We start from the raw sequence: 7,917 nt of genomic DNA on the forward strand, positions 1-7,917 counted from the left end.
TCTTTTTCTCCTCCTCCTCCTATTCGTTACCCTGTTCCTTTTAATTTTTCTCCTATTTCTCCTATTCCTTATCCTTTTTCCCCTCCCCCTCCTCCTATTCCCTCTTCTTTTTCTCCTTCTATTCCTTCTCCTTTTCCTCCTCCTCCTCCTATTTGTTATCCTGTTCCTTCTCCTTTTTCTCCTATTCCTTCTTTTTCTCTTCCTCCTATTCCTTATCCTTTTTCTCCTCCTCCTCCTCCTATTCCTTCTTCTTTTTCTCCTTCTATTCCTTCTCCTTTTTCTCCTCCTCCTCCTCCTATTCCTTCTTCTTTTTCTCCTCCTATTCCTTCTCCTTTTTCTCCTCCTTCTCTTTTTACTCCTCCTTCTATTCCTTCTCCTTTTTCTCCTCCTCTTTTTACTCCTCCTCCTATTCCTTCTCCTTTTTCTCCTCCTTCTCTTTTTACTCCTCCTCCTATTCCTTCTCCTTTTTCTCCTTCTCCTCCTCCTACTCCTTCTTCTTTTTCTTCCCCTCCTCCTCCTCCTGCCACCCCTCTCGCCCCCGCCCCCGCCCCCCCTCAGCCCTTCGAAGCAGCATATCAGGTATTCAGGCAAGACTCGACACCGGCGCGGTTATTAGGGATGTCGGAATTCGCTTAGACTGCCGCTTCTGCTGAATAAAATATGATTTCTGTACTTACAGCGAAGGCTAAGGATTTTGTTTTGGGGCGTTTTATGGACGGGGGGAGAGGGGGGGATGATAGGAAGGAGAGAGCGAGACGGGGGTGAATTTCTAGCAGGTTACGTCATTATCTGTACCCGGCGACTGCCGGCGATTTTTCGTGTGTATGAGAGGACATTAATTATTATGTTATTGGAAGGTCAGTTGAGTTGTTTAGCAAGATTTTGTAAATTAGGTGGTATCAGCAGAGAGAGAGAGAGAGAGAGAGAGAGAGAGAGAGAGAGAGAGAGAGAGAGACGGGCAAGTCTGTGTTCCGGTAATTTAAAAAACAATTTTTTTCTTGCCTTCTTCAGAAGCTTGAAGGAACCACCATAACAAATTAGCATAAAATGAGACGTGAACCGATTAATGTTTAGCAAAAAAAAAAAGCAATGTAGCCTTCGTGAAATATGTTGCGCGCACACACACACACACATACACAGACACACACACGCACACACACCTGCCTCGTCCCGAGAATATTTTAAACACGCGAAGAAAGCCTTAACGATTGTTCGCATACTCTCCTCTTGTAATATTATCCAGTTTGGTTCGGGGAATATATATATATATATATATATATATATATATATATATATATATATATATATATATATATATAGATAATATACCTATGTTTATTCGTCTTACATTTTGTTTATTAATATACGCAGAATGCCTATTTATTAGAATGGATGTATTTGAGTGATGCCCATTTAATGAAAGGTCTATCTAAAAGAGAGTTCTTACTTAAGAGACAGGCAGGTAGATTGGTAGGTAGATGTAATGACAGGTAGACAGAAGCGGTTCCTGTTTCCTTCCGGTCTAAAACCTGTCGAGAGCGCCTCCTCGGTGGCCGCGAGTTCCATTCTCGGGCATTCCATTTAGGTGTGAGAGATGTGTATTTCCGATGATAGAAGTTCACTCTCGACATGGTTCGGAAGTCACGTTAAGCCGTTGGTCCCGTTGCTGAATAACCATTGGTGGTTCCATGCAACGTAAAAACACCATACAAACCAAACAAACAAACAAAGGAAGGCGAACGCTTCTTATTCGTGTTATGGCGTTCTCCGATTATATTTATCGCTGAGCGCTCGCTGACGATGCAAAGGTGGTTATCGGTAATTGCCGCGTTTTCTTTTATTTTTTATTATTATTGTTTTTTTATGTTTGACTTCGTTGTTGTCGTTTAAAGTGCGGAAATAATGAACAGTTTAGTGTATATTTCATTACGTCATCCGTGGTGCAATATTACTGTAGAAGTAACGTGTTATTTGACATTTTTTTTGGGGTGGGGGGGGGGGGGGGGTTGGCGGTTGGGGGAGCTTTGTTTGTCCTGCTGTGTGTGTGTATGTGTGTGTGTGTCTCCTATACTACCTGAATTACAAAATTTTACTAAACGACTTGACTGACCTTCCAAAAATATAATTAATGTCCTCCGACACACATAAACACCCTAGTCACGGGACACAGAAAATGACGTAACCTGACAGAAATTCTCTCTCTCTCTCTCTCTCTCTCTCTCTCTCTCTCTCTCTCTCTCTCTCTCTCTCTCTCTCTCTCTCTCTCTCTCTCTCTCTCCTTCTTAACCCTCTCTTCCCTCCCTTCCATAAAAACGCCAAAAACCAGATCCTTAGCCTACACTTTAAATACAGAAATAATAAAGAGCCCCTTGGAAATCCTTCACACTCGTTGCAACCAAGATCCTTCAAGTATGTTCAAAGGGCCTTCGTTGCAACCAATTATAATTCGAATACCGGTACTACTTTCGTATCCCTGACGAGTGGTTAAATGTTGACAGATGGTTGTAAGTGACGAAAAAAAAAGATTATCTTCATGGCGAATGCAGTGGTGACCTTTGACCCAGGATGGAAATGGGGGCGGGCGGGGGGTTGCCATTCGCTGGTGTTTTTGGCCTTGTCTCGTATATATACCTACTTTTTGCATCATGAAACCAGTCACTCCAATACACACGGACTATATATAATATATTATATATATATATATATATATATATATATATATAATATATATATATATATATATATTATATATATATGTGTATATATATATATATATATATATATTATATATATATATGTATATATATATATATATATATATATATATATATATATATATATATATATTATATATACATACAGATTCCATTTGTCCACGATTCCCGAATTCGTCTGGGACCACCCTCGTGGCCAAGGCGGCCCTCCCAGCCCCTCTCCTTCCTTTCCCCTCTACCCCCATTCATTAGAACCCCCATTCATCATCTATCATCATCATCATCATCATCATCACTGTGATATATCGCCATCTATTTATTTCTGCTTGGGTTATCCACGTGTGGGTCCCGAGCAACAAGTTGCTGACTGCCAATCGATAGAAAACGGAACCTAGATGAATAATTGCCTTCTTTCAAGATGGCTATCTCTTCTTTTTTTCTTTTTTTAATTTTATGTTGCTGATAACAACATTCTATGACGGAAGTCCTAGGTTGTTCAGGCTTGATTTTAGTTAAAAATGTAGGGTTTTTTAAGTACGTTTTGAACTTCATTTAGTAAGAAATGTATTAAAGGGTCTATTAGACCTGAGATACTGCAGTTTCCTTCTTTCAGGATGGCCACTTCTTTTTTTTTATTTCTCTACTTTTTCTTGCTGATAACAACTTTCCATGGTGGGAATTGCAGCTTGTTCGTTCAGGCTTATTTTAATCAAAAGAAATAACTTGTAAACTACATTTAATTATAAATGTATTATAAGGACTGACAAATATATGACAATACCATTTTTTTCATTACAAGGCTACTCACACTGTTATTAATAACGGTAATATAAGGGAGCATCGATATAGCAAGTCCGTGATGAAGCTAAGACCAGATGCACATCTGTAATGCCTACAGTGCGTCACTCCTCTGTGGAAGCCCTGAGTGTGGAGAAGCAGTAATTCTCGAAAATACCCAAGAAATGAATGAGATTATTCACTTTATGTAGCCATGCATTTATGGATGAATGAATGACAGGCGTTATTCATTTTATTACAGTTGGAAGTTATTCGCCGTAATGGAAAAGGACACTTATTATCGGGGTAATTACCCGTTCCAGGTGTCATTTTTAATTCACCCTTGTAATTAACCTGCTTAATTGCTATTTAACGCCTCCACCCCTCCCCACCAACCAGCGAGGGGAAAGTATTTGACCTTTCATTTCGGAAGGGAAAGTCATTTTTCTATCACTTCGAAAGAGTAAGTATTTTTCCCTTTCAGTTCGAGAGAGAAAGTATTTACTTCGAAAGAGTTTAAGTATTTTTTCCCTTTCAGTTCGAGGAGAGAAAGTTATTTGATTTCCATTCGGTTTCTTTTTTTCGAAAAGAAACAAAAAGACATTTTTTCTTTTAGCTTCGAAAGAGAAAAGTATTGTTTTTTCCTTTCAGTATGAAAGAGAAAGTGTTTTTCTTTCAATTCGAAACGAAAGTATTTTTCCTTTCAATTCAAAAGAGAGAGTTTTGTTTTCTTTCAGTTCGAAAGAGAAAGAGTTTTTTTCCTTTCAGTTCGAAAGAAAAAGTATTTCTTCCCTTCGGTTCGAAAGAGTAAGTATTTTTTCCTTTCGGTTCAAAAGAGAAAGTATTATTTTCTTTCAAGTTCGAAAGAGAAAGTATTTTTTTCTTTTCAGTTCGAAAGAGAAAGTATTTTTTTCTTTTCAATTCGAAAGAGAAAATATTTTTCCCTTCCAGTTCGAAAGAGAAAGCATTTCTTCCCTTCGGTTCGAAAGAGAAAGTATAATTTTCTTTTCAGTTCGAAAGAGAAAGTATTTTTTCTTTTCAGTTCGAAAGAGAAAATATTTCTTCCCCTTTCAGTTCGAAAGAGAAAGTATTTGTTTTATTTTCAGTCTGAAAGAGAAAGTATTTTTCTTTTTCTTTTCGATTCTCCCACTCTACTTATTAGGATATTTGCGGCAAAGTGCGTATAAATGAAAAAATGGATTCTCTCTCTCTCTCTCTCTCTCTCTCTCTCTCTCTCTCTCTCTCTCATACTATGAATGATACAGATGATGTCATCATTCCGTTCCTCCTCTGTAATTAGCGTAATGCCTAGTGCGTTATTACTTAAACCGCCCCCTCCCTTCCCCCTCCCCCCACATACACCGCTCCGGTCACCTGGTGCCACTCATTACTACTCTCTCTCTCTCTCTCTCTCTCCCTCTCCCTCCCCCTCTCCTGAAGTTAATTGTGTCGGAATAATGAAACCATCTCTCTCTCTCTCTCTCTCCCTGCTGTTAATTGTGTCAGAATAATGAAACAATCCCTCTCTCTCGCTCTCTCTCTCTCTCTCTCTCTCTCTCTCCTGCCGTTAATCGTATTAAAACAAGGAAACAAAACTCGAAACCAAATCGTCATCACTTGTCAGGCCAATAAAAAAAAAACTATCATAAAAATAACCATTCAGCTAATCTTGCAGGATTTCACTTTCATGAATGATAATAATTTGTTGTTGTTGTTGTTGTTGTTGTTGATCAAATGACCTTGTTTTTGTTTACCTTTTGTTTATTTGATTGTTTTCGTGAAATGTATTTGTTGATGTTATGTCAGTAATAGAACTGACACACTCACCGTCGCTGTGCGCTAATGTGATCTGACGTCGCAATTCCAGTGGTCATAGACGCTGGAGAACCAAAGGAATTAGACGAGAGAGAGAGAGAGAGAGAGAGAGAGAGAGAGAGAGTGGTAATATCCATGTGCTCTTAATCCGCTGCACACAGCGTTTGCATTTAAGTACATAAGTACGGCAACTTACTTAAGGGAGTTTCTTCTTTCAAGCCCTTGAAGTAGTTAGTGGATGCCACTAACTACTTCATAATATATATATATATATATATATATATATATATATATATATATATATATATATATATATATATTATATATGAGAATTTCCTGAATGTCTCCTCAACTTTCAAACTGAACTCCAGAAGCTCCGCTGATGTCGACATCTTTGTCCTGTGAGAGAGAGAGAGAGAGAGGGAGAGGGGTAAAGGACACTCTGAGAGAGAGTGGTGGGGGAGGGTAGGGGTGAGGGGAGTACGAAAGGGGCAGATAAGGGGAGGGGAAAGGAGGAGAGGAGGCTGGTGCAAGATTGCGATGAGTTGGGGATGATGATGAGTTGGGGAGGGAGGGAGGGAGGTAGAGGAGGGGGAAAGAGAGTGAGAGAGAGAGAGGATGAGGGAAGGGGAAGGGGGAAGGGGAAGGTGGGGGGGAGGCGTTATACAAGCGAGGCTTGGACCGGCGCCCTTTGACCTCATTTCGCTCACGCACAGCCATCGACCTAAGTTGACCCACATCCCTTGTGCACTATACCTGGCTGCTGCCTGCTCTGCCTTCCCTTCCTGGTGGAAATGAAGTCGCCTCATTCCTCTCATATTCTCTTCTTTTTATCTCTCTTTTTTTCTCTTTCTCTCTTTTCCTGTCTTTAATTCGTCTTTTGTCATCTCGAAGGAACTGGGTTAATTCTGTTTGCTATTTGGAATTTCCTTCTCCCAGGAATATACATATATTTGTTTTGGGGAGACCTTTTCTCTTTGTTGTGGGGGGGGCCGGTGTTCTTAGTGCTTTAGGGTGGTGGGGATTGGGGGGTAGGGGGAGAGAGGGGGGCTGTTGTATTCCGTTCTTTGCTTTCTTTGTGGGAATAGGTCCAGTGGTTTGCAAGTTATACACACACACGAACACATATTTATAAATATATTTGTATATATGTGTATATACTATAATTACTACATACTTATATATTTACGTCCATGCATATATATATATATATATATATATATATATATATATATACACACACATATTTATATATCTAAATATACATATAAAATCAATGCATGCAACATTGCCAACGGCGGACCACCACACCAGCATTAAGTGAAGCAGCGTAACATATCCATCTTTAAACACCAAATGACTCATTTCAATGAAGCAACGCTCTTCTCTCTCTCTCTCTCTCTCTCTCTCTCTCTCTCTCTCTCTCTCTCTCTCTCTCGTCCCTTGCGCTGAGGCGTCCATAAATAAATCAGAGAAGCAAAAACGAAAATGCTTTTTAAAGACTCTGAGATAGAGAGATAGAGAGAGAGAGAGAGAGAGAAGAGAGCGAGAGAGAGAGAGAGAAATTTGTTTTAAACAATTGTGACGTAAAATACTGGCGGTATTTTAGAATTCAAATTTATTACATTATTAATTATTATTATTATTATTATTATTATTATTATTATTATTATTATTATTATTACGTGATAAGTATGCAAGAAAACACATCTCTCCTACTTACAACAACAAGAGGGCGGATAGGATAGAGGGAATAAGGGGGGGGGGGGCGAAAGGAAGGTGGTATATAAGGAAGAGGATAAAGAATGGGACAGACCCATTTATCTTTAATCTCCTAACATACCAACATATCTCTTCTTCATCTTCTTTTTCCAACAGCCGCCTATTCATTTTGTTCACCTTGAATAGGTATTCTATTCATTGGATTGGACTGAATTGGAGCCATTGAATAATCTCAGCCGAATAGAGTCTGCGGATTACGTAAACGCTAATTTGTTAATATTCCTTCTCTCTCTCTCTCTCTCTCTCTCTCTCTCTCTCTCTCTCTCTCTCTCTCACCTATTCCACAGCGACCTAGCTTTTCTTGCTAATCGCATAATACTTTTAATTATAATAATTGACCACAGCGTTTAACCTCCCCCACCCCCACCCCCCATTGTCAGTATATCAATACCTTATGAGTTTCGAAGGCCAAGTTGTTCCTCTCTCTCTCTCTCTCTCTCTCTCTCTCTCTCACTGTCTAGCAGTATCAAAGGTTGCACAGAGGAGGGATTTTTTTTTCAATATTTTCTGTTACGACCGGAATAACATAACGTAATTGTCGGCTGGAGCCTCGGTCATGCAAGTTTGTCACGTCATGTTGCCGCGTATTTGGGGCTGGAATTGGCAGAGGTGTTTGTCGTCTCTCTCTCTCTCTCTCTCTCTCTCACACACACATACGCACATAAATTCATGCTGTTCGGTACAGCGGTATTACCTCGCCTCGTGTACTATCTTGTACGTAAGACGAGCTCTTCGAAAACAAGGCGATACAAGTAGATTTATTTAATAAGAACAAGATACCAAGAATGGCATTTAGTAAGGTCACAGTGACAACTCAGGAATAAAAGAA

At 39.4% G+C, this 7,917-nt stretch overlaps 1 protein-coding gene across 1 annotated transcript in view; it reads left to right on the plus strand.

The window, feature by feature from the left end:
• The window catches only part of LOC135198699 (nuclear hormone receptor E75-like), a 371,243-nt gene that overhangs the window by 20,065 nt on the left and 343,261 nt on the right, over positions 1-7,917 (plus strand). The window lies entirely within an intron of this gene.

This window comes from Macrobrachium nipponense, chromosome 22, assembly GCF_015104395.2.
Source record: "Macrobrachium nipponense isolate FS-2020 chromosome 22, ASM1510439v2, whole genome shotgun sequence".
NCBI classification, from domain to species: Eukaryota; Metazoa; Arthropoda; class Malacostraca; order Decapoda; family Palaemonidae; genus Macrobrachium; species Macrobrachium nipponense.